Here is a 20,933-nt window from a genome sequence, read left to right on the forward strand (position 1 = left end):
CTGTACGTTATTGAGCCCAAGTAGCTCGCCGTGATCGTATAGTGGTTAGTACTCTGCGTTGTGGCCGCAGCAACCTCGGTTCGAATCCGAGTCACGGCATTGTGGTTGGCAATGTCACGGCAGTTGGGTTTTTCTTTTACAGAATTCCCAAATGTACCAGTTGTTTTTGTAAAATGTCTATTAAAAACAGATCCTTTTCAATATTTAAACGATCTAACAACAAATTATTTAAACACACATGATTATAAGATGTAGGTATACTGTACTTACTGACATAAATTATCGTTCTTGAACATATTTGCGGTAAGGGGAGCGGAGCTCTCCCCCAGGCCAATCAGAATGCAGATGAATGCAGTTGCAGTTGAGTGACCTGTGTTGTGGCTGTCTACAGGGAATGCACATATGTAGCTGTCTCGCAGCCCAATCCAGACGTCAATCGAAGACAGGTTTCAATGCAAATAGAGCAGTAAGTGCAGAGAAATGCTCACTCTCTAAAAATGGCATTTATACAATAGTAAGATTAAATCCAACCTCACCAGTAGATAGGATTTATCAATAAATAAATAAAGCTTCTCCTCTCTGATATGGAATTACCCCCCAAAAAGTATAAGGGAATACCCAATGCTAACCTATGAGAGGGGCAGACCTCACAGTAGTGAAAAATGTAATAGACTGTTTGATACTACTAGGACATACAAACTACCACAGTACATGTCTTACCTTTTACTTACATAGCATGATGCCCCTAGGACTACCTAGGGCCTACCTTAGGGGTTACTGATATGTAATAAAATTGGAGTTTAAGGCTTGGCAAGTAGTTTTAAATGCCAAGTCGAAGTGGCAGTACACTGCAGCACAGGCACTGCAGTAGCAGGCTTGAGACAGGTTTGAAATGCTATTTCTTTGGGCGGCACAATCAGTCCCTGGGTATATGGTATACCACTTTACAAGGGGCTTTCAAGTAAATTAAATCTGTCAGTCAGGTATACTCCAATTATACACATGATTAGGGAAGAAGCACGTGCACTTCAGCACTGATTAGTAGCGATAAAGTGATCAGAGTCCTAAGGCCAACAAAAAGATACAGCAAAATGCGGAGGTGAAAAGCAATAAGGTGGGGTTGGGACCACCTTAAGAATGCAAGGTCTAACAAAAACGAACTAAGGATAACATGAGTAAAACATCAGGTTTCTCTACAGCATTTGGTGAGACAAGTGGGCCTTCTTTTATCTTCCATAAATGCAATCCTTCCCGGACCCCTTTATTATATAGCTCTTCAAGGAAAAAATATAAAGCACTTACAAAGGAGCCTCAAATACTCAAAGATGGTAGACTTCTTTAATATGGGACATATACTAAAAGCAGCACAAAAACAGAGTGCACTAGGGTCCAAAAAACTTGAGTGACCCATGAGAGTATGCATGCAAGCCTATGGTATTCCAAACTAGAGATATACGCATGCAATTTTTGTTTTTAGGAGAGAATGTGCCTGCTGAAAAAAAACTTATTTTTAAAAAGTGCATTGCAGAATATCAGGAATTTGCTGTGGGACACCTTGAAAACTTGCATACAGATTATGTGCATACACCTTGCAGTCAGTTGTTGTGGCCGAGTGGTTAAGGCGATGGACTAGAAATCCATTGGGGTCTCCCTGCGCAGGTTCGAATCCTGCCGACAACGAGAATCTTTTTAACATCGGCTACAATTTCAGAAGTTAACCTTTAGTATTTCTTCCATGTCAGTTTTATAAATAGGTGGCGTATTTTGGTGTCACTATTGCCATAGCACATATTTATTATCGCTCCCCCTTTCATATCTTTGCTATAACTCTCGTCCTTCATTAGCGCTGGTGCAAACGCTTCAAATTATTATACCCTGGCTCTCTCGGTCATACCTGTGCATGCACTTGAAACTTACTTTACCAATAAAAGAAGCAAATAGAGAAATAAAATAAAAGTGCTAGCTGGATTAGGCAAACACACTTCATAAAACTGCATTTTCTTTTCTATTCTCCCCCGTGTTACAAGCTTAACTGCTCCCTGTGTAATTTCTCTTAACCTGCTGTTCCTGGAAGAGAATTTCATCTACAAGCTCTTTCTGTGATTTTTCCTAGTCTTTTCTTTCCCTTTTCTTAGATTTGTAACTGTTCCTTTACGTGCTCTATTTAGGCGCCATTAATCTCATTTGAGCTCCTTGTACCTGCTGCTGTTTTCTCCACACCTCATACTGTCTTTTCCCTCTTTCTCTCTTTCTCTGCGGTTGGTGGCTACTTTCCAAAGCGTCTGATGCCCCAATGTTCCTTCGTCTTGTTGTCAGACGTGAATTTGAAAAGCAACAAAATTAACAAGCCTTTACCACTCACACATGGCAGAAGTTTATACTTTAATTCAATGAGCTAAGAAAAGTGTGTTGTGGGCCCCTACGAGCCATGGTGCTTGCTTCATCATAATTAGGCATGCAGTCATTAGCCACAGCTCTGATTATGGGTCACTGAGGTCAGTTTCAATAATTCCTCAAAAACCTAACCATGCAGTCCCCCCTAACTGTGTAGGTATCTTGCTTTACTGCTGTTTGTGTGATTAGCTGGGAGGAGCTCACGGCAGCATCCTCCCAATAAAAGTGTAGATGGACCGTTCCTTAACTCTTTCTTGCTTCACATACAGATGGCTTGAGGAGGTACAGGGGAGATGCAGGTCTAATAAACAGAATAGAATATCTGCGCCAGGTGTGTTTCTCTGCATTGGTGTCCCATCACAGGCCCACCAGTGTATGTGTGATCTTTGACTCCTGCCAGTTCACAAGCAGGCGGCCAGGAAACGGTTTCAGCCTATCAACCACTGAGGAGATAAAGCCTTTGTATAAGGAATGAGGAAGCAATGAACACATTCAGCCTATCACAGGAGTAGCCCTGAGTGTTCCGAATTATAATTTCTTCATGTCACTGTACGTTATTGAGCCCAAGTAGCTCGCCGTGATCGTATAGTGGTTAGTACTCTGCGTTGTGGCCGCAGCAACCTCGGTTCGAATCCGAGTCACGGCATTGTGGTTGGCAATGTCACGGCAGTTGGGTTTTTCTTTTACAGAATTCCCAAATGTACCAGTTGTTTTTGTAAAATGTCTATTAAAAACAGATCCTTTTCAATATTTAAACGAACTAACAACAAATTATTTAAACACACATGATTATAAGATTTAGGTATACTGTACTTACTGACATAAATTATCGTTCTTGAACATATTTGCGGTAAGGGGAGCGGAGCTCTCCCCCAGGCCAATCAGAATGCAGATAAATGCAGTTGCAGTTGAGTGACCTGTGTTGTGGCTGTCTACAGGGAATGCACATATGTAGCTGTCTCGCAGCCCAATCCAGACGTCAATCGAAGACAGGTTTCAATGCAAATAGAGCAGTAAGTGCAGAGAAATGCTCACTCTCTAAAAATGGCATTTATACAATAGTAAGATTAAATCCAACCTCACCAGTAGATAGGATTTATCAATAAATAAATAAAGCTTCTCCTCTCTGATATGGAATTACCCCCCAAAAAGTATAAGGGAATACCCAATGCTAACCTATGAGAGGGGCAGACCTCACAGTAGTGAAAAATGTAATAGACTGTTTGATACTGCTAGGACATACAAACTACCACAGTACATGTCTTAACTTTTACTTACATAGCATGATGCCCCTAGGACTACCTAGGGCCTACCTTAGGGGTTACTGATATGTAATAAAATTGGAGTTTAAGGCTTGGCAAGTAGTTTTAAATGCCAAGTCGAAGTGGCAGTACACTGCAGCACAGGCACTGCAGTAGCAGGCTTGAGACAGGTTTGAAATGCTATTTCTTTGGGCGGCACAATCAGTCCCTGGGTATATGGTATACCACTTTACAAGGGGCTTTCAAGTAAATTAAATCTGTCAGTCAGGTATACTCCAATTATACACATGATTAGGGAAGAAGCACGTGCACTTCAGCACTGATTAGTAGCGATAAAGTGATCAGAGTCCTAAGGCCAACAAAAAGATACAGCAAAATGCGGAGGTGAAAAGCAATAAGGTGGGGTTGGGACCACCTTAAGAATGCAAGGTCTAACAAAAACGAACTAAGGATAACATGAGTAAAACATCAGGTTTCTCTACAGCATTTGGTGAGACAAGTGGGCCTTCTTTTATCTTCCATAAATGCAATCCTTCCCGGACCCCTTTATTATATAGCTCTTCAAGGAAAAAATATAAAGCACTTACAAAGGAGCCTCAAATACTCAAAGATGGTAGACTTCTTTAATATGGGACATATACTAAAAGCAGCATGAAAACAGAGTGCAATAGGGTCCAAAAAACTTGAGTGACCCATGAGAGTATGCATGCAAGCCTATGGTATTCCAAACTAGAGATATACGCATGCAATTTTTGTTTTTAGGAGAGAATGTGCCTGCTGAAAAAAACCTTATTTTTAAAAAGTGCATTGCAGAATATCAGGAATTTGCTGTGGGACACCTTGAAAACTTGCATACAGATTATGTGCACACACCTTGCAGTCAGTTGTTGTGGCCGAGTGGTTAAGGCGATGGACTAGAAATCCATTGGGGTCTCCCCGCGCAGGTTCGAATCCTGCCGACAACGAGAATCTTTTTAACATCGGCTACAATTTCAGAAGTTAACCTTTAGTATTTCTTCCATGTCAGTTTTATAAATAGGTGGCTTATTTTGGTGTCACTATTGCCATATCACATATTTATTATCGCTCCCCCTTTCATATCTTTGCTATAACTCTCGTCCTTCATTAGCGCTGGTGCAAACGCTTCAAATTATTATACCCTGGCTCTCTCGGTCATACCTGTGCATGCACTTGAAACTTACTTTACCAATAAAAGAAGCAAATAGAGAAATAAAATAAAAGTGCTAGCTGGATTAGGCAAACACACTTCATAAAACTGCATTTTCTTTTCTATTCTCCCCCGTGTTACAAGCTTAACTGCTCCCTGTGTAATTTCCCTTAACCTGCTGTTCCTGGAAGAGAATTTCATCTACAAGCTCTTTCTGTGTTTTTTCCTAGTCTTTTCTTTCCCTTTTCTTAGATTTGTAACTGTTCCTTTACGTGCTCTATTTAGGCGCCATTAATCTCATTTGAGCTCCTTGTACCTGCTGCTGTTTTCTCCACACCTCATACTGTCTTTTCCCTCTTTCTCTCTTTCTCTGCGGTTGGTGGCTACTTTCCAAAGCGTCTGATGCCCCAATGTTCCTTCGTCTTGTTGTCAGACGTGAATTTGAAAAGCAACAAAATTAACAAGCCTTTACCACTCACACATGGCAGAAGTTTATACTTTAATTCAATGAGCTAAGAAAAGTGTGTTGTGGGGCCCCTACGAGCCATGGTGCTTGCTTCATCATAATTAGGCATGCAGTCATTAGCCACAGCTCTGATTATGGGTCACTGAGGTCAGTTTCAATAATTCCTCAAAAACCTAACCATGCAGTCCCCCCTAACTGTGTAGTTATCTTGCTTTACTGCAGTTTGTGTGATTAGCTGGGAGGAGCTCACGGCAGCATCCTCCCAATAAAAGTGTAGATGGACCGTTCCTTAACTCTTTCTTGCTTCACATACAGATGGCTTGAGGAGGTACAGGGGAGATGCAGGTCTAATAAACAGAATAGAATATCTGCACCAGGTGTGTTTCTCTGCATTGGTGTCCCATCACAGGCCCACCAGTGTATGTGTGATCTTTGACTCCTGCCAGTTCACAAGCAGGCGGCCAGGAAACGGTTTCAGCCTATCAACCACTGAGGAGATAAAGCCTTTGTATAAGGAATGAGGAAGCAATGAACACATTCAGCCTATCACAGGAGTAGCCCTGAGTGTTCCGAATTATAATTTCTTCATGTCACTGTACGTTATTGAGCCCAAGTAGCTCGCCGTGATCGTATAATGGTTAGTACTCTGCGTTGTGGCCGCAGCAACCTCGGTTCGAATCCGAGTCACGGCATTGTGGTTGGCAATGTCACGGCAGTTGGGTTTTTCTTTTACAGAATTCCCAAATGTACCAGTTGTTTTTGTAAAATGTCTATTAAAAACAGATCCTTTTCAATATTTAAACGATCTAACAACAAATTATTTAAACACACATGATTATAAGATGTAGGTATACTGTACTTACTGACATAAATTATCGTTCTTGAACATATTTGCGGTAAGGGGAGCGGAGCTCTCCCCCAGGCCAATCAGAATGCAGATGAATGCAGTTGCAGTTGAGTGACCTGTGTTGTGGCTGTCTACAGGGAATGCACATATGTAGCTGTCTCGCAGCCCAATCCAGACGTCAATCGAAGACAGGTTTCAATGCAAATAGAGCAGTAAGTGCAGAGAAATGCTCACTCTCTAAAAATGGCATTTATACAATAGTAAGATTAAATCCAACCTCACCAGTAGATAGGATTTATCAATAAATAAATAAAGCTTCTCCTCTCTGATATGGAATTACCCCCCAAAAAGTATAAGGGAATACCCAATGCTAACCTATGAGAGGGGCAGACCTCACAGTAGTGAAAAATGTAATAGACTGTTTGATACTGCTAGGACATACAAACTACCACAGTACATGTCTTACCTTTTACTTACATAGCATGATGCCCCTAGGACTACCTAGGGCCTACCTTAGGGGTTACTGATATGTAATAAAATTGGAGTTTAAGGCTTGGCAAGTAGTTTTAAATGCCAAGTCGAAGTGGCAGTACACTGCAGCACAGGCACTGCAGTAGCAGGCTTGAGACAGGTTTGAAATGCTATTTCTTTGGGCGGCACAATCAGTCCCTGGGTATATGGTATACCACTTTACAAGGGGCTTTCAAGTAAATTAAATCTGTCAGTCAGATATACTCCAATTATACACATGATTAGGGAAGAAGCACGTGCACTTCAGCACTGATTAGTAGCGATAAAGTGATCAGAGTCCTAAGGCCAACAAAAAGATACAGCAAAATGCGGAGGTGAAAAGCAATAAGGTGGGGTTGGGACCACCTTAAGAATGCAAGGTCTAACAAAAACGAACTAAGAATAACATGAGTAAAACATCAGGTTTCTCTACAGCATTTGGTGAGACAAGTGGGCCTTCTTTTATCTTCCATAAATGCAATCCTTCCCGGACCCCTTTATTATATAGCTCTTCAAGGAAAAAATATAAAGCACTTACAAAGGAGCCTCAAATACTCAAAGATGGTAGACTTCTTTAATATGGGACATATACTAAAAGCAGCACGAAAACAGAGTGCAATAGGGTCCAAAAAACTTGAGTGACCCATGAGAGTATGCATGCAAGCCTATGGTATTCCAAACTAGAGATATACGCATGCAATTTTTGTTTTTAGGAGAGAATGTGCCGGCTGAAAAAAACCTTATTTTTAAAAAGTGCATTGCAGAATATCAGGAATTTGCTGTGGGACACCTTGAAAACTTGCATACAGATTATGTGCACACACCTTGCAGTCAGTTGTTGTGGCCGAGTGGTTAAGGCGATGGACTAGAAATCCATTGGGGTCTCCCCGCGCAGGTTCGAATCCTGCCGACAACGAGAATCTTTTTAACATCGGCTACAATTTCAGAAGTTAACCTTTAGTATTTCTTCCATGTCAGTTTTATAAATAGGTGGCTTATTTTGGTGTCACTATTGCCATATCACATATTTATTATCGCTCCCCCTTTCATATCTTTGCTATAACTCCCGTCCTTCATTAGCGCTGGTGCAAACGCTTCAAATTATTATACCCTGGCTCTCTCGGTCATACCTGTGCATGCACTTGAAACTTACTTTACCAATAAAAGAAGCAAATAGAGAAATAAAATAAAAGTGCTAGCTGGATTAGGCAAACACACTTCATAAAACTGCATTTTCTTTTCTATTCTCCCCCGTGTTACAAGCTTAACTGCTCCCTGTGTAATTTCTCTTAACCTGCTGTTCCTGGAAGAGAATTTCATCTACAAGCTCTTTCTGTATTTTTTCCTAGTCTTTTCTTTCCCTTTTCTTAGATTTTTAACTGTTCCTTTACGTGCTCTATTTAGGCGCCATTAATCTCATTTGAGCTCCTTGTACCTGCTGCTGTTTTCTCCACACCTCATACTGTCTTTTCCCTCTTTCTCTCTTTCTCTGCGGTTGGTGGCTACTTTCCAAAGCGTCTGATGCCCCAATGTTCCTTCGTCTTGTTGTCAGACATGAATTTGAAAAGCAACAAAATTAACAAGCCTTTACCACTCACACATGGCAGAAGTTTATACTTTAATTCAATGAGCTAAGAAAAGTGTGTTGTGGGCCCCTACGAGCCATGGTGCTTGCTTCATCATAATTAGGCATGCAGTCATTAGCCACAGCTCTGATTATGGGTCACTGAGGTCAGTTTCAATAATTCCTCAAAAACCTAACCATGCAGTCCCCCCTAACTGTGTAGGTATCTTGCTTTACTGCTGTTTGTGTGATTAGCTGGGAGGAGCTCACCGCAGCATCCTCCCAATAAAAGTGTAGATGGACCGTTCCTTAACTCTTTCTTGCTTCACATACAGATGGCTTGAGGAGGTACAGGGGAGATGCAGGTCTAATAAACAGAATAGAATATCTGCGCCAGGTGTGTTTCTCTGCATTGGTGTCCCATCACAGGCCCACCAGTGTATGTGTGATCTTTGACTCCTGCCAGTTCACAAGCAGGCGGCCAGGAAACGGTTTCAGCCTATCAACCACTGAGGAGATAAAGCCTTTGTATAAGGAATGAGGAAGCAATGAACACATTCAGCCTATCACAGGAGTAGCCCTGAGTGTTCCGAATTATAATTTCTTCATGTCACTGTACGTTATTGAGCCCAAGTAGCTCGCCGTGATCGTATAGTGGTTAGTACTCTGCGTTGTGGCCGCAGCAACCTCGGTTCGAATCCGAGTCACGGCATTGTGGTTGGCAATGTCACGGCAGTTGGGTTTTTCTTTTACAGAATTCCCAAATGTACCAGTTGTTTTTGTAAAATGTCTATTAAAAACAGATCCTTTTCAATATTTAAACGAACTAACAACAAATTATTTAAACACACATGATTATAAGATGTAGGTATACTGTACTTACTGACATAAATTATCGTTCTTGAACATATTTGCGGTAAGGGGAGCGGAGCTCTCCCCCAGGCCAATCAGAATGCAGATAAATGCAGTTGCAGTTGAGTGACCTGTGTTGTGGCTGTCTACAGGGAATGCACATATGTAGCTGTCTCGCAGCCCAATCCAGACGTCAATCGAAGACAGGTTTCAATGCAAATAGAGCAGTAAGTGCAGAGAAATGCTCACTCTCTAAAAATGGCATTTATACAATAGTAAGATTAAATCCAACCTCACCAGTAGATAGGATTTATCAATAAATAAATAAAGCTTCTCCTCTCTGATATGGAATTACCCCCCAAAAAGTATAAGGGAATACCCAATGCTAACCTATGAGAGGGGCAGACCTCACAGTAGTGAAAAATGTAATAGACTGTTTGATACTACTAGGACATACAAACTACCACAGTACATGTCTTACCTTTTACTTACATAGCATGATGCCCCTAGGACTACCTAGGGCCTACCTTAGGGGTTACTGATATGTAATAAAATTGGAGTTTAAGGCTTGGCAAGTAGTTTTAAATGCCAAGTCGAAGTGGCAGTACACTGCAGCACAGGCACTGCAGTAGCAGGCTTGAGACAGGTTTGAAATGCTATTTCTTTGGGCGGCACAATCAGTCCCTGGGTATATGGTATACCACTTTACAAGGGGCTTTCAAGTAAATTAAATCTGTCAGTCAGGTATACTCCAATTATACACATGATTAGGGAAGAAGCACGTGCACTTCAGCACTGATTAGTAGCGATAAAGTGATCAGAGTCCTAAGGCCAACAAAAAGATACAGCAAAATGCCGAGGTGAAAAGCAATAAGGTGGGGTTGGGACCACCTTAAGAATGCAAGGTCTAACAAAAACGAACTAAGGATAACATGAGTAAAACATCAGGTTTCTCTACAGCATTTGGTGAGACAAGTGGGCCTTCTTTTATCTTCCATAAATGCAATCCTTCCCGGACCCCTTTATTATATAGCTCTTCAAGGAAAAAATATAAAGCACTTACAAAGGAGCCTCAAATACTCAAAGATGGTAGACTTCTTTAATATGGGACATATACTAAAAGCAGCACGAAAACAGAGTGCAATAGGGTCCAAAAAACTTGAGTGACCCATGAGAGTATGCATGCAAGCCTATGGTATTCCAAACTAGAGATATACGCATGCAATTTTTGTTTTTAGGAGAGAATGTGCCTGCTGAAAAAAACCTTATTTTTAAAAAGTGCATTGCAGAATATCAGGAATTTGCTGTGGGATACCTTGAAAACTTGCATACAGATTATGTGCACACACCTTGCAGTCAGTTGTTGTGGCCGAGTGGTTAAGGCGATGGACTAGAAATCCATTGGGGTCTCCCAGTGCAGGTTTGAATCCTGCCGACAACGAGAATCTTTTTAACATCGGCTACAATTTCAGAAGTTAACCTTTAGTATTTCTTCCATGTCAGTTTTATAAATAGGTGGCTTATTTTGGTGTCACTATTGCCATATCACATATTTATTATCGCTCCCCCTTTCATATCTTTGCTATAACTCTCGTCCTTCATTAGCGCTGGTGCAAACGCTTCAAATTATTATACCCTGGCTCTCTCGGTCATACCTGTGCATGCACTTGAAACTTACTTTACCAATAAAAGAAGCAAATAGAGAAATAAAATAAAAGTGCTAGCTGGATTAGGCAAACACACTTCATAAAACTGCATTTTCTTTTCTATTCTCCCCCGTGTTACAAGCTTAACTGCTCCCTGTGTAATTTCTCTTAACCTGCTGTTCCTGGAAGAGAATTTCATCTACAAGCTCTTTCTGTGTTTTTTCCTAGTCTTTTCTTTCCCTTTTCTTAGATTTGTAACTGTTCCTTTACGTGCTCTATTTAGGCGCCATTAATCTCATTTGAGCTCCTTGCACCTGCTGCTGTTTTCTCCACACCTCATACTGTCTTTTCCCTCTTTCTCTCTTTCTCTGCGGTTGGTGGCTACTTTCCAAAGCGTCTGATGCCCCAATGTTCCTTCGTCTTGTTGTCAGACGTGAATTTGAAAAGCAACAAATTAACAAGCCTTTACCACTCACACATGGCAGAAGTTTATACTTTAATTCAATGAGCTAAGAAAAGTGTGTTGTGGGGCCCCTACGAGCCATGGTGCTTGCTTCATCATAATTAGGCATGCAGTCATTAGCCACAGCTCTGATTATGGGTCACTGAGGTCAGTTTCAATAATTCCTCAAAAACCTAACCATGCAGTCCCCCCTAACTGTGTAGTTATCTTGCTTTACTGCTGTTTGTGTGATTAGCTGGGAGGAGCTCACGGCAGCATCCTCCCAATAAAAGTGTAGATGGACCGTTCCTTAACTCTTTCTTGATTCACATACAGATGGCTTGAGGAGGTACAGGGGAGATGCAGGTCTAATAAACAGAATAGAATATCTGCGCCAGGTGTGTTTCTCTGCATTGGTGTCCCATCACAGGCCCACCAGTGTATGTGTGATCTTTGACTCCTGCCAGTTCACAAGCAGGCGGCCAGGAAACGGTTTCAGCCTATCAACCACTGAGGAGATAAAGCCTTTGTATAAGGAATGAGGAAGCAATGAACACATTCAGCCTATCACAGGAGTAGCCCTGAGTGTTCCGAATTATAATTTCTTCATGTCACTGTACATTATGGAGCCCAAGTAGCTCGCCGTGATCGTATAGTGGTTAGTACTCTGCGTTGTGGCCGCAGCAACCTCGATTCGAATCCGAGTCACGGCATTGTGGTTGGCAATGTCACAGCAGTTGGGTTTTTCCTTTACAGAATTCCCAAATGTACCAGTTGTTTTTGTAAAATGTCTATTAAAAACAGATCCTTTTCAATATTTAAACGATCTAACAACAAATTATTTAAACACACATGATTATAAGATGTAGGTATACTGTACTTACTGACATAAATTATCGTTCTTGAACATATTTGCGGTAAGGGGAGCGGAGCTCTCCCCCAGGCCAATCAGAATGCAGATGAATGCAGTTGCAGTTGAGTGACCTGTGTTGTGGCTGTCTACAGGGAATGCACATATGGAGCTGTCTCGCAGCCCAATCCAGACGTCAATCGAAGACAGGTTTCAATGCAAATAGAGCAGTAAGTGCAGAGAAATGCTCACTCTCTAAAAATGGCATTTATACAATAGTAAGATTAAATCCAACCTCACCAGTAGATAGGATTTATCAATAAATAAATAAACTTCTCCTCTCTGATATGGAATTACCCCCCAAAAAGTATAAGGGAATACCCAATGCTAACCTATGAGAGGGGCAGACCTCACAGTAGTGAAAAATGTAATAGACTGTTTGATACTACTAGGACATACAAACTACCACAGTACATGTCTTACCTTTTACTTACATAGCATGATGCCCCTAGGACTACCTAGGGCCTACCTTAGGGGTTACTGATATGTAATAAAATTGGAGTTTAAGGCTTGGCAAGTAGTTTTAAATGCCAAGTCGTAGTGGCAGTACACTGCAGCACAGGCACTGCAGTAGCAGGCTTGAGACAGGTTTGAAATGCTATTTCTTTGGGCGGCACAATCAGTCCCTGGGTATATGGTATACCACTTTACAAGGGGCTTTCAAGTAAATTAAATCTGTCAGTCAGGTATACTCCAATTATACACATGATTAGGGAAGAAGCACGTGCACTTCAGCACTGATTAGTAGCGATAAAGTGATCAGAGTCCTAAGGCCAACAAAAAGATACAGCAAAATGCGGAGGTGAAAAGCAATAAGGTGGGGTTGGGACCACCTTAAGAATGCAAGGTCTAACAAAAACGAACTAAGGATAACATGAGTAAAACATCAGGTTTCTCTACAGCATTTGGTGAGACAAGTGGGCCTTCTTTTATCTTCCATAAATGCAATCCTTCCCGGACCCCTTTATTATATAGCTCTTCAAGGAAAAAATATAAAGCACTTACAAAGGAGCCTCAAATACTCAAAGATGGTAGACTTCTTTAATATGGGACATATACTAAAAGCAGCACGAAAACAGAGTGCAATAGGGTCCAAAAAACTTGAGTGACCCATGAGAGTATGCATGCAAGCCTATGGTATTCCAAACTAGAGATATACGCATGCAATTTTTGTTTTTAGGAGAGAATGTGCCTGCTGAAAAAAACCTTATTTTTAAAAAGTGCTTTGCAGAATATCAGGAATTTGCTGTGGGACACCTTGAAAACTTGCATACAGATTATGTGCACACACCTTGCAGTCAGTTGTTGTGGCCGAGTGGTTAAGGCGATGGACTAGAAATCCATTGGGGTCTCCCCGCGCAGGTTCGAATCCTGCCGACAACAAGAATCTTTTTAACATCGGCTACAATTTCAGAAGTTAACCTTTAGTATTTCTTCCATGTCAGTTTTATAAATAGGTGGCTTATTTTGGTGTCACTATTGCCATATCACATATTTATTATCGCTCCCCCTTTCATATCTTTGCTATAACTCTCGTTCTTCATTAGCCCTGGTGCAAACGCTTCAAATTATTATACCCTGGCTCTCTCGGTCATACCTGTGCATGCACTTGAAACTTACTTTACCAATAAAAGAAGCAAATAGAGAAATAAAATAAAAGTGCTAGCTGGATTAGGCAAACACACTTCATAAAACTGCATTTTATTTCTATTCTCCCCTGTGTTACAAGCTTAACTGCTCCCTGTGTAATTTCTCTTAACCTGCTGTTCCTGGAAGAGAATTTCATCTACAAGCTCTTTCTGTGTTTTTTCCTAGTCTTTTCTTTCCCTTTTCTTAGATTTGTAACTGTTCCTTTACGTGCTCTATTTAGGCGCCATTAATCTCATTTCAGCTCCTTGTACCTGCTGCTGTTTTCTCCACACCTCATACTGTCTTTTCCCTCTTTCTCTCTTTCTCTGCGGTTGGTGGCTACTTTCCAAAGCGTCTGATGCCCCAATGTTCCTTCGTCTTGTTGTCAGACGTGAATTTGAAAAGCAACAAAATGAACAAGCCTTTACCACTCACACATGGCAGAAGTTTATACTTTAATTCAATGAGCTAAGAAAAGTGTGTTGTGGGGCCCCTACGAGCCATGGTGCTTGCTTCATCATAATTAGGCATGCAGTCATTAGCCACAGCTCTGATTATGGGTCACTGAGGTCAGTTTCAATAATTCCTCAAAAACCTAACCATGCAGTCCCCCCTAACTGTGTAGTTATCTTGCTTTACTGCTGTTTGTGTGATTAGCTGGGAGGAGCTCACGGCAGCATCCTCCCAATAAAAGTGTAGATGGACCGTTCCTTAACTCTTTCTTGCTTCACATACAGATGGCTTGAGGAGGTACAGGGGAGATGCAGGTCTAATAAACAGAATAGAATATCTGCGCCAGGTGTGTTTCTCTGCATTGGTGTCCCATCACAGGCCCACCAGTGTATGTGTGATCTTTGACTCCTGCCAGTTCACAAGCAGGCGGCCAGGAAACGGTTTCAGCCTATCAACCACTGAGGAGATAAAGCCTTTGTATAAGGAATGAGGAAGCAATGAACACATTCAGCCTATCACAGGAGTAGCCCTGAGTGTTCCGAATTATAATTTCTTCATGTCATTGTACGTTATTGAGCCCAAGTAGCTCGCCTTGATCGTATAGTGGTTAGTACTCTGCGTTGTGGCCGCAGCAACCTCTGTTCGAATCCGAGTCACGGCATTGTGGTTGGCAATGTCACGGCAGTTGGGTTTTTCCTTTACAGAATTCCCAAATGTACCAGTTGTTTTTGTTAAATGTCTATTAAAAACAGATCCTTTTCAATATGTAAACGATCTAACAACAAATTATTTAAACACACATGATTATAAGATGTAGGCATACTGTACTTACTGACATAAATTATCGTTCTTGAACATATTTGCGGTAAGGGGAGCGGAGCTCTCCCCCAGGCCAATCAGAATGCAGATGAATGCAGTTGCAGTTGAGTGACCTGTGTTGTGGCTGTCTACAGGGAATGCACATATGTAGCTGTCTCGCAGCCCAATCCAGACGTCAATCGAAGACAGGTTTCAATGCAAGTAGAGCAGTAAGTGCAGAGAAATGCTCACTCTCTAAAAATGGCATTTATACAATAGTAAGATTAAATCCAACCTCACCAGTAGATAGGATTTATCAATAAATAAATAAAGCTTCTCCTCTCTGATATGGAATTACCCCCCAAAAAGTATAAGGGAATACCCAATGCTAACCTATGAGAGGGGCAGACCTCACAGTAGTGAAAAATGTAATAGACTGTTTGATACTACTAGGACATACAAACTACCACAGTACATGTCTTACCTTTTACTTACATAGCATGATGCCCCTAGGACTACCTAGGGCCTACCTTAGGGGTTACTGATATGTAATAAAATTGGAGTTTAAGGCTTGGCAAGTAGTTTTAAATGCCAAGTCGAAGTGGCAGTACACTGCAGCACAGGCACTGCAGTAGCAGGCTTGAGACAGGTTTGAAATGCTATTTCTTTGGGCGGCATAATCAGTCCCTGGGTATATGGTATACCACTTTACAAGGGGCTTTCAAGTAAATTAAATCTGTCAGTCAGGTATACTCCAATTATACACATGATTAGGGAAGAAGCACGTGCACTTCAGCACTGATTAGTAGCGATAAAGTGATCAGAGTCCTAAGGCCAACAAAAAGATACAGCAAAATGCGGAGGTGAAAAGCAATAAGGTGGGGTTGGGACCACCTTAAGAATGCAAGGTCTAACAAAAACGAACTAAGGATAACATGAGTAAAACATCAGGTTTCTCTACACCATTTGGTGAGACAAGTGGGCCTTCTTTTATCTTCCATAAATGCAATCCTTCCCGGACCCCTTTATTATATAGCTCTTCAAGGAAAAAATATAAAGCACTTACAAAGGAGCCTCAAATACTCAAAGATGGTAGACTTCTTTAATATGGGACATATACTAAAAGCAGCACGAAAACAGAGTGCAATAGGGTCCAAAAAACTTGAGTGACCCATGAGAGTATGCATGCAAGCCTATGGTATTCCAAACTAGAGATATACGCATGCAATTTTTGTTTTTAGGAGAGAATGTGCCTGCTGAAAAAAACCTTATTTTTAAAAAGTGCTTTGCAGAATATCAGGAATTTGCTGTGGGACACCTTGAAAACTTGCATACAGATTATGTGCACACACCTTGCAGTCAGTTGTTGTGGCCGAGTGGTTAAGGCGATGGACTAGAAATCCATTGGGGTCTCCCCGCGCAGGTTCGAATCCTGCCGACAACAAGAATCTTTTTAACATCGGCTACAATTTCAGAAGTTAACCTTTAGTATTTCTTCCATGTCAGTTTTATAAATAGGTGGCTTATTTTGGTGTCACTATTGCCATATCACATATTTATTATCGCTCCCCCTTTCATATCTTTGCTATAACTCTCGTTCTTCATTAGCCCTGGTGCAAACGCTTCAAATTATTATACCCTGGCTCTCTCGGTCATACCTGTGCATGCACTTGAAACTTACTTTACCAATAAAAGAAGCAAATAGAGAAATAAAATAAAAGTGCTAGCTGGATTAGGCAAACACACTTCATAAAACTGCATTTTATTTCTATTCTCCCCTGTGTTACAAGCTTAACTGCTCCCTGTGTAATTTCTCTTAACCTGCTGTTCCTGGAAGAGAATTTCATCTACAAGCTCTTTCTGTGTTTTTTCCTAGTCTTTTCTTTCCCTTTTCTTAGATTTGTAACTGTTCCTTTACGTGCTCTATTTAGGCGCCATTAATCTCATTTCAGCTCCTTGTACCTGCTGCTGTTTTCTCCACACCTCATACTGTCTTTTCCCTCTTTCTCTCTTTCTCTGCGGTTGGTGGCTACTTTCCAAAGCGTCTGATGCCCCAATGTTCCTTCGTCTTGTTGTCAGACGTGAATTTGAAAAGCAACAAAATGAACAAGCCTTTACCACTCACACATGGGAGAAGTTTATACTTTAATTCAATGAGCTAAGAAAAGTGTGTTGTGGGGCCCCTACGAGCCATGGTGCTTGCTTCATCATAATTAGGCATGCAGTCATTAGCCACAGCTCTGATTATGGGTCACTGAGGTCAGTTTCAATAATTCCTCAAAAACCTAACCATGCAGTCCCCCCTAACTGTGTAGTTATCTTGCTTTACTGCTGTTTGTGTGATTAGCTGGGAGGAGCTCACGGCAGCATCCTCCCAATAAAAGTGTAGATGGACCGTTCCTTAACTCTTTCTTGCTTCACATACAGATGGCTTGAGGAGGTACAGGGGAGATGCAGGTCTAATAAACAGAATAGAATATCTGCGCCAGGTGTGTTTCTCTGCATTGGTGTCCCATCACAGGCCCACCAGTGTATGTGTGATCTTTGACTCCTGCCAGTTCACAAGCAGGCGGCCAGGAAACGGTTTCAGCCTATCAACCACTGAGGAGATAAAGCCTTTGTATAAGGAATGAGGAAGCAATGAACACATTCAGCCTATCACAGGAGTAGCCCTGAGTGTTCCGAATTATAATTTCTTCATGTCATTGTACGTTATTGAGCCCAAGTAGCTCGCCTTGATCGTATAGTGGTTAGTACTCTGCGTTGTGGCCGCAGCAACCTCTGTTCGAATCCGAGTCACGGCATTGTGGTTGGCAATGTCACGGCAGTTGGGTTTTTCCTTTACAGAATTCCCAAATGTACCAGTTGTTTTTGTTAAATGTCTATTAAAAACAGATCCTTTTCAATATGTAAACGATCTAACAACAAATTATTTAAACACACATGATTATAAGATGTAGGCATACTGTACTTACTGACATAAATTATCGTTCTTGAACATATTTGCGGTAAGGGGAGCGGAGCTCTCCCCCAGGCCAATCAGAATGCAGATGAATGCAGTTGCAGTTGAGTGACCTGTGTTGTGGCTGTCTACAGGGAATGCACATATGTAGCTGTCTCGCAGCCCAATCCAGACGTCAATCGAAGACAGGTTTCAATGCAAATAGAGCAGTAAGTGCAGAGAAATGCTCACTCTCTAAAAATGGCATTTATACAATAGTAAGATTAAATCCAACCTCACCAGTAGATAGGATTTATCAATAAATAAATAAAGCTTCTCCTCTCTGATATGGAATTACCCCCCAAAAAGTATAAGGGAATACCCAATGCTAACCTATGAGAGGGGCAGACCTCACAGTAGTGAAAAATGTAATAGACTGTTTGATACTACTAGGACATACAAACTACCACAGTACATGTCTTACCTTTTACTTACATAGCATGATGCCCCTAGGACTACCTAGGGCCTACCTTAGGGGTTACTGATATGTAATAAAATTGGAGTTTAAGGCTTGGCAAGTAGTTTTAAATGCCAAGTCGAAGTGGCAGTACACTGCAGCACAGGCACTGCAGTAGCAGGCTTGAGACAGGTTTGAAATGCTATTTCTTTGGGCGGCATAATCAGTCCCTGGGTATATGGTATACCACTTTACAAGGGGCTTTCAAGTAAATTAAATCTGTCAGTCAGGTATACTCCAATTATACACATGATTAGGGAAGAAGCACGTGCACTTCAGCACTGATTAGTAGCGATAAAGTGATCAGAGTCCTAAGGCCAACAAAAAGATACAGCAAAATGCGGAGGTGAAAAGCAATAAGGTGGGGTTGGGACCACCTTAAGAATGCAAGGTCTAACAAAAACGAACTAAGGATAACATGAGTAAAACATCAGGTTTCTCTACAGCATTTGGTGAGACAAGTGGGCCTTCTTTTATCTTCCATAAATGCAATCCTTCCCGGACCCCTTTATTATATAGCTCTTCAAGGAAAAAATATAAAGCACTTACAAAGGAGCCTCAAATACTCAAAGATGGTAGACTTCTTTAATATGGGACATATACTAAAAGCAGCACGAAAACAGAGTGCAATAGGGTCCAAAAAACGTGAGTGACCCATGAGAGTATGCATGCAAGCCTATGGTATTCCAAACTAGAGATATACGCATCCAATTTTTGTTTTTAGGAGAGAATGTGCCTGCTGAAAAAAACCTTATTTTTAAAAAGTGCATTGCAGAATATCAGGAATTTGCTGTGGGACACCTTCAAAACTTGCATACAGATTATGTGCACACACCTTGCAGTCAGTTGTTGTGGCCAAGTGGTTAAGGTGATGGACTAGAAATCCATTGGGGTCTCCCCGCGCAGGTTCGAATCCTGCCGACAACGAGAATCTTTTTAACATCGGCTACAATTTCAGAAGTTAACCTTTAGTATTTCTTCCATGTCAGTTTTATAAATAGGTGGCGTATTTTGGTGTCACTATTGCCATAGCACATATTTATTATCGCTCCCCCTTTCATATCTTTGCTATAACTCTCGTCCTTCATTAGCGCTGGTGCAAACGCTTCAAATTATTATACCCTGGCTCTCTCGGTCATACCTGTGCATGCACTTGAAACTTACTTTACCAATAAAAGAAGCAAATAGAGAAATAAAATAAAAGTGCTAGCTGGATTAGGCAAACACACTTCATAAAACTGCATTTTCTTTTCTATTCTCCCCCGTGTTACAAGCTTAACTGCTCCCTGTGTAATTTCTCTTAACCTGCTGTTCCTGGAAGAGAATCCCATCTACAAGCTCTTTCTGTGTTTTTTCCTAGTCTTTTCTTTCCCTTTTCTTAGATTTGTAACTGTTCCTTTACGTGCTCTATTTAGGCCCCATTAATCTCATTTGAGCTCCTTGTACCTGCTGCTGTTTTCTCCACACCTCATACTGTCTTTTCCCTCTTTCTCTGCGGTTGGTGACTACTTTCCAAAGCGTCTGATGCCCCAATGTTCCTTCGTCTTGTTGTCAGACGTGAATTTGAAAAGCAACAAAATTAACAAGCCTTTACCACTCACACATGGCAGAAGTTTATACTTTAATTCAATGAGCTAAGAAAAGTGTGTTGTGGGGCCCCTACGAGCCATGGTGCTTGCTTCATCATAATTAGGCATGCAGTCATTAGCCACAGCTCTGATTATGGGTCACTGAGGTCAGTTTCAATAATTCCTCAAAAACCTAACCATGTAGTCCCCCCTAACTGTGTAGTTATCTTGCTTTACTGCTGTTTGTGTGATTAGCTGGGAGGAGCTCACGGCAGCATCCTCCCAATAAAAGTGTAGATGGACCGTTCCTTAACTCTTTCTTGCTTCACATACAGATGGCTTGAGGAGGTACAGGGGAGATGCAGGTCTAATAAACAGAATAGAATATATGTGCCAGGTGTGTTTCTCTGCATTGGTGTCCCATCACAGGCCCACCAGTGTATGTGTGATCTTTGACTCCTGCCAGTTCACAAGCAGGCGGCCAGGAAACGGTTTCAGCCTATCAACCACTGAGGAGATAAAGCCTTTGTATAAGGAATGAGGAAGCAATGAACACATTCAGCCTATCACAGGAGTAGCCCTGAGTGTTCCGAATTATAATTTCTTCATGTCACTGTACATTATTGAGCCCAAGTAGCTCGCCGTGATCGTATAGTGGTTAGTACTCTGCGTTGTGGCCGCAGCAACCTCGGTTCGAATCCGAGTCACGGCATTGTGGTTGGCAATGTCACGGCAGTTGGGTTTTTCCTTTACAGAATTCCCAAATGTACCAGTTGTTTTTGTAAAATGTCTATTAAAAACAGATCCTTTTCAATATTTAAACGATCTAACAACAAATTATTTAAACACACATGATTATAAGATGTAGGTATACTGTACTTACTGACATAAATTATCGTTCTTGAACATATTTGCGGTAAGGGGAGCGGAGCTCTCCCCCAGGCCAATCAGAATGCAGATGAATGC

General features: G+C 41.4%; 11 non-coding genes across 11 annotated transcripts; all 11 read left to right on the forward strand.

Moving 5' to 3' along the window:
- The first annotated feature begins 27 nt into the window (after positions 1–27).
- Positions 28–99, forward strand: TRNAH-GUG (transfer RNA histidin (anticodon GUG)). The gene has a single exon. It is a non-coding gene; the product is annotated as a tRNA-His (tRNA).
- Positions 100–1,598: 1,499 nt separating this feature from the next.
- On the forward strand, positions 1,599–1,680 carry TRNAS-AGA (transfer RNA serine (anticodon AGA)). Its single transcript has one exon. It is a non-coding gene; the product is annotated as a tRNA-Ser (tRNA).
- Positions 1,681–2,968: 1,288 nt separating this feature from the next.
- On the forward strand, positions 2,969–3,040 carry TRNAH-GUG (transfer RNA histidin (anticodon GUG)). The gene has a single exon. It is a non-coding gene; the product is annotated as a tRNA-His (tRNA).
- Positions 3,041–4,539: 1,499 nt separating this feature from the next.
- TRNAS-AGA (transfer RNA serine (anticodon AGA)) lies at positions 4,540–4,621 on the forward strand. The gene has a single exon. It is a non-coding gene; the product is annotated as a tRNA-Ser (tRNA).
- Positions 4,622–5,910: 1,289 nt separating this feature from the next.
- Positions 5,911–5,982, forward strand: TRNAH-GUG (transfer RNA histidin (anticodon GUG)). The gene has a single exon. It is a non-coding gene; the product is annotated as a tRNA-His (tRNA).
- A 1,499-nt stretch (positions 5,983–7,481) lies between these two features.
- On the forward strand, positions 7,482–7,563 carry TRNAS-AGA (transfer RNA serine (anticodon AGA)). Its single transcript has one exon. It is a non-coding gene; the product is annotated as a tRNA-Ser (tRNA).
- A 1,288-nt stretch (positions 7,564–8,851) lies between these two features.
- Positions 8,852–8,923, forward strand: TRNAH-GUG (transfer RNA histidin (anticodon GUG)). The gene has a single exon. It is a non-coding gene; the product is annotated as a tRNA-His (tRNA).
- A 4,439-nt stretch (positions 8,924–13,362) lies between these two features.
- TRNAS-AGA (transfer RNA serine (anticodon AGA)) lies at positions 13,363–13,444 on the forward strand. The gene has a single exon. It is a non-coding gene; the product is annotated as a tRNA-Ser (tRNA).
- Positions 13,445–16,303: 2,859 nt separating this feature from the next.
- TRNAS-AGA (transfer RNA serine (anticodon AGA)) lies at positions 16,304–16,385 on the forward strand. The gene has a single exon. It is a non-coding gene; the product is annotated as a tRNA-Ser (tRNA).
- Positions 16,386–19,244: 2,859 nt separating this feature from the next.
- Positions 19,245–19,326, forward strand: TRNAS-AGA (transfer RNA serine (anticodon AGA)). Its single transcript has one exon. It is a non-coding gene; the product is annotated as a tRNA-Ser (tRNA).
- Positions 19,327–20,607: 1,281 nt separating this feature from the next.
- TRNAH-GUG (transfer RNA histidin (anticodon GUG)) lies at positions 20,608–20,679 on the forward strand. Its single transcript has one exon. It is a non-coding gene; the product is annotated as a tRNA-His (tRNA).
- The last annotated feature ends 254 nt before the right edge of the window (positions 20,680–20,933 follow it).

Source organism: Lissotriton vulgaris, unplaced genomic scaffold (assembly GCF_964263255.1).
Source record: "Lissotriton vulgaris unplaced genomic scaffold, aLisVul1.2 SCAFFOLD_301, whole genome shotgun sequence".
Classification (NCBI taxonomy): Eukaryota; Metazoa; Chordata; class Amphibia; order Caudata; family Salamandridae; genus Lissotriton; species Lissotriton vulgaris.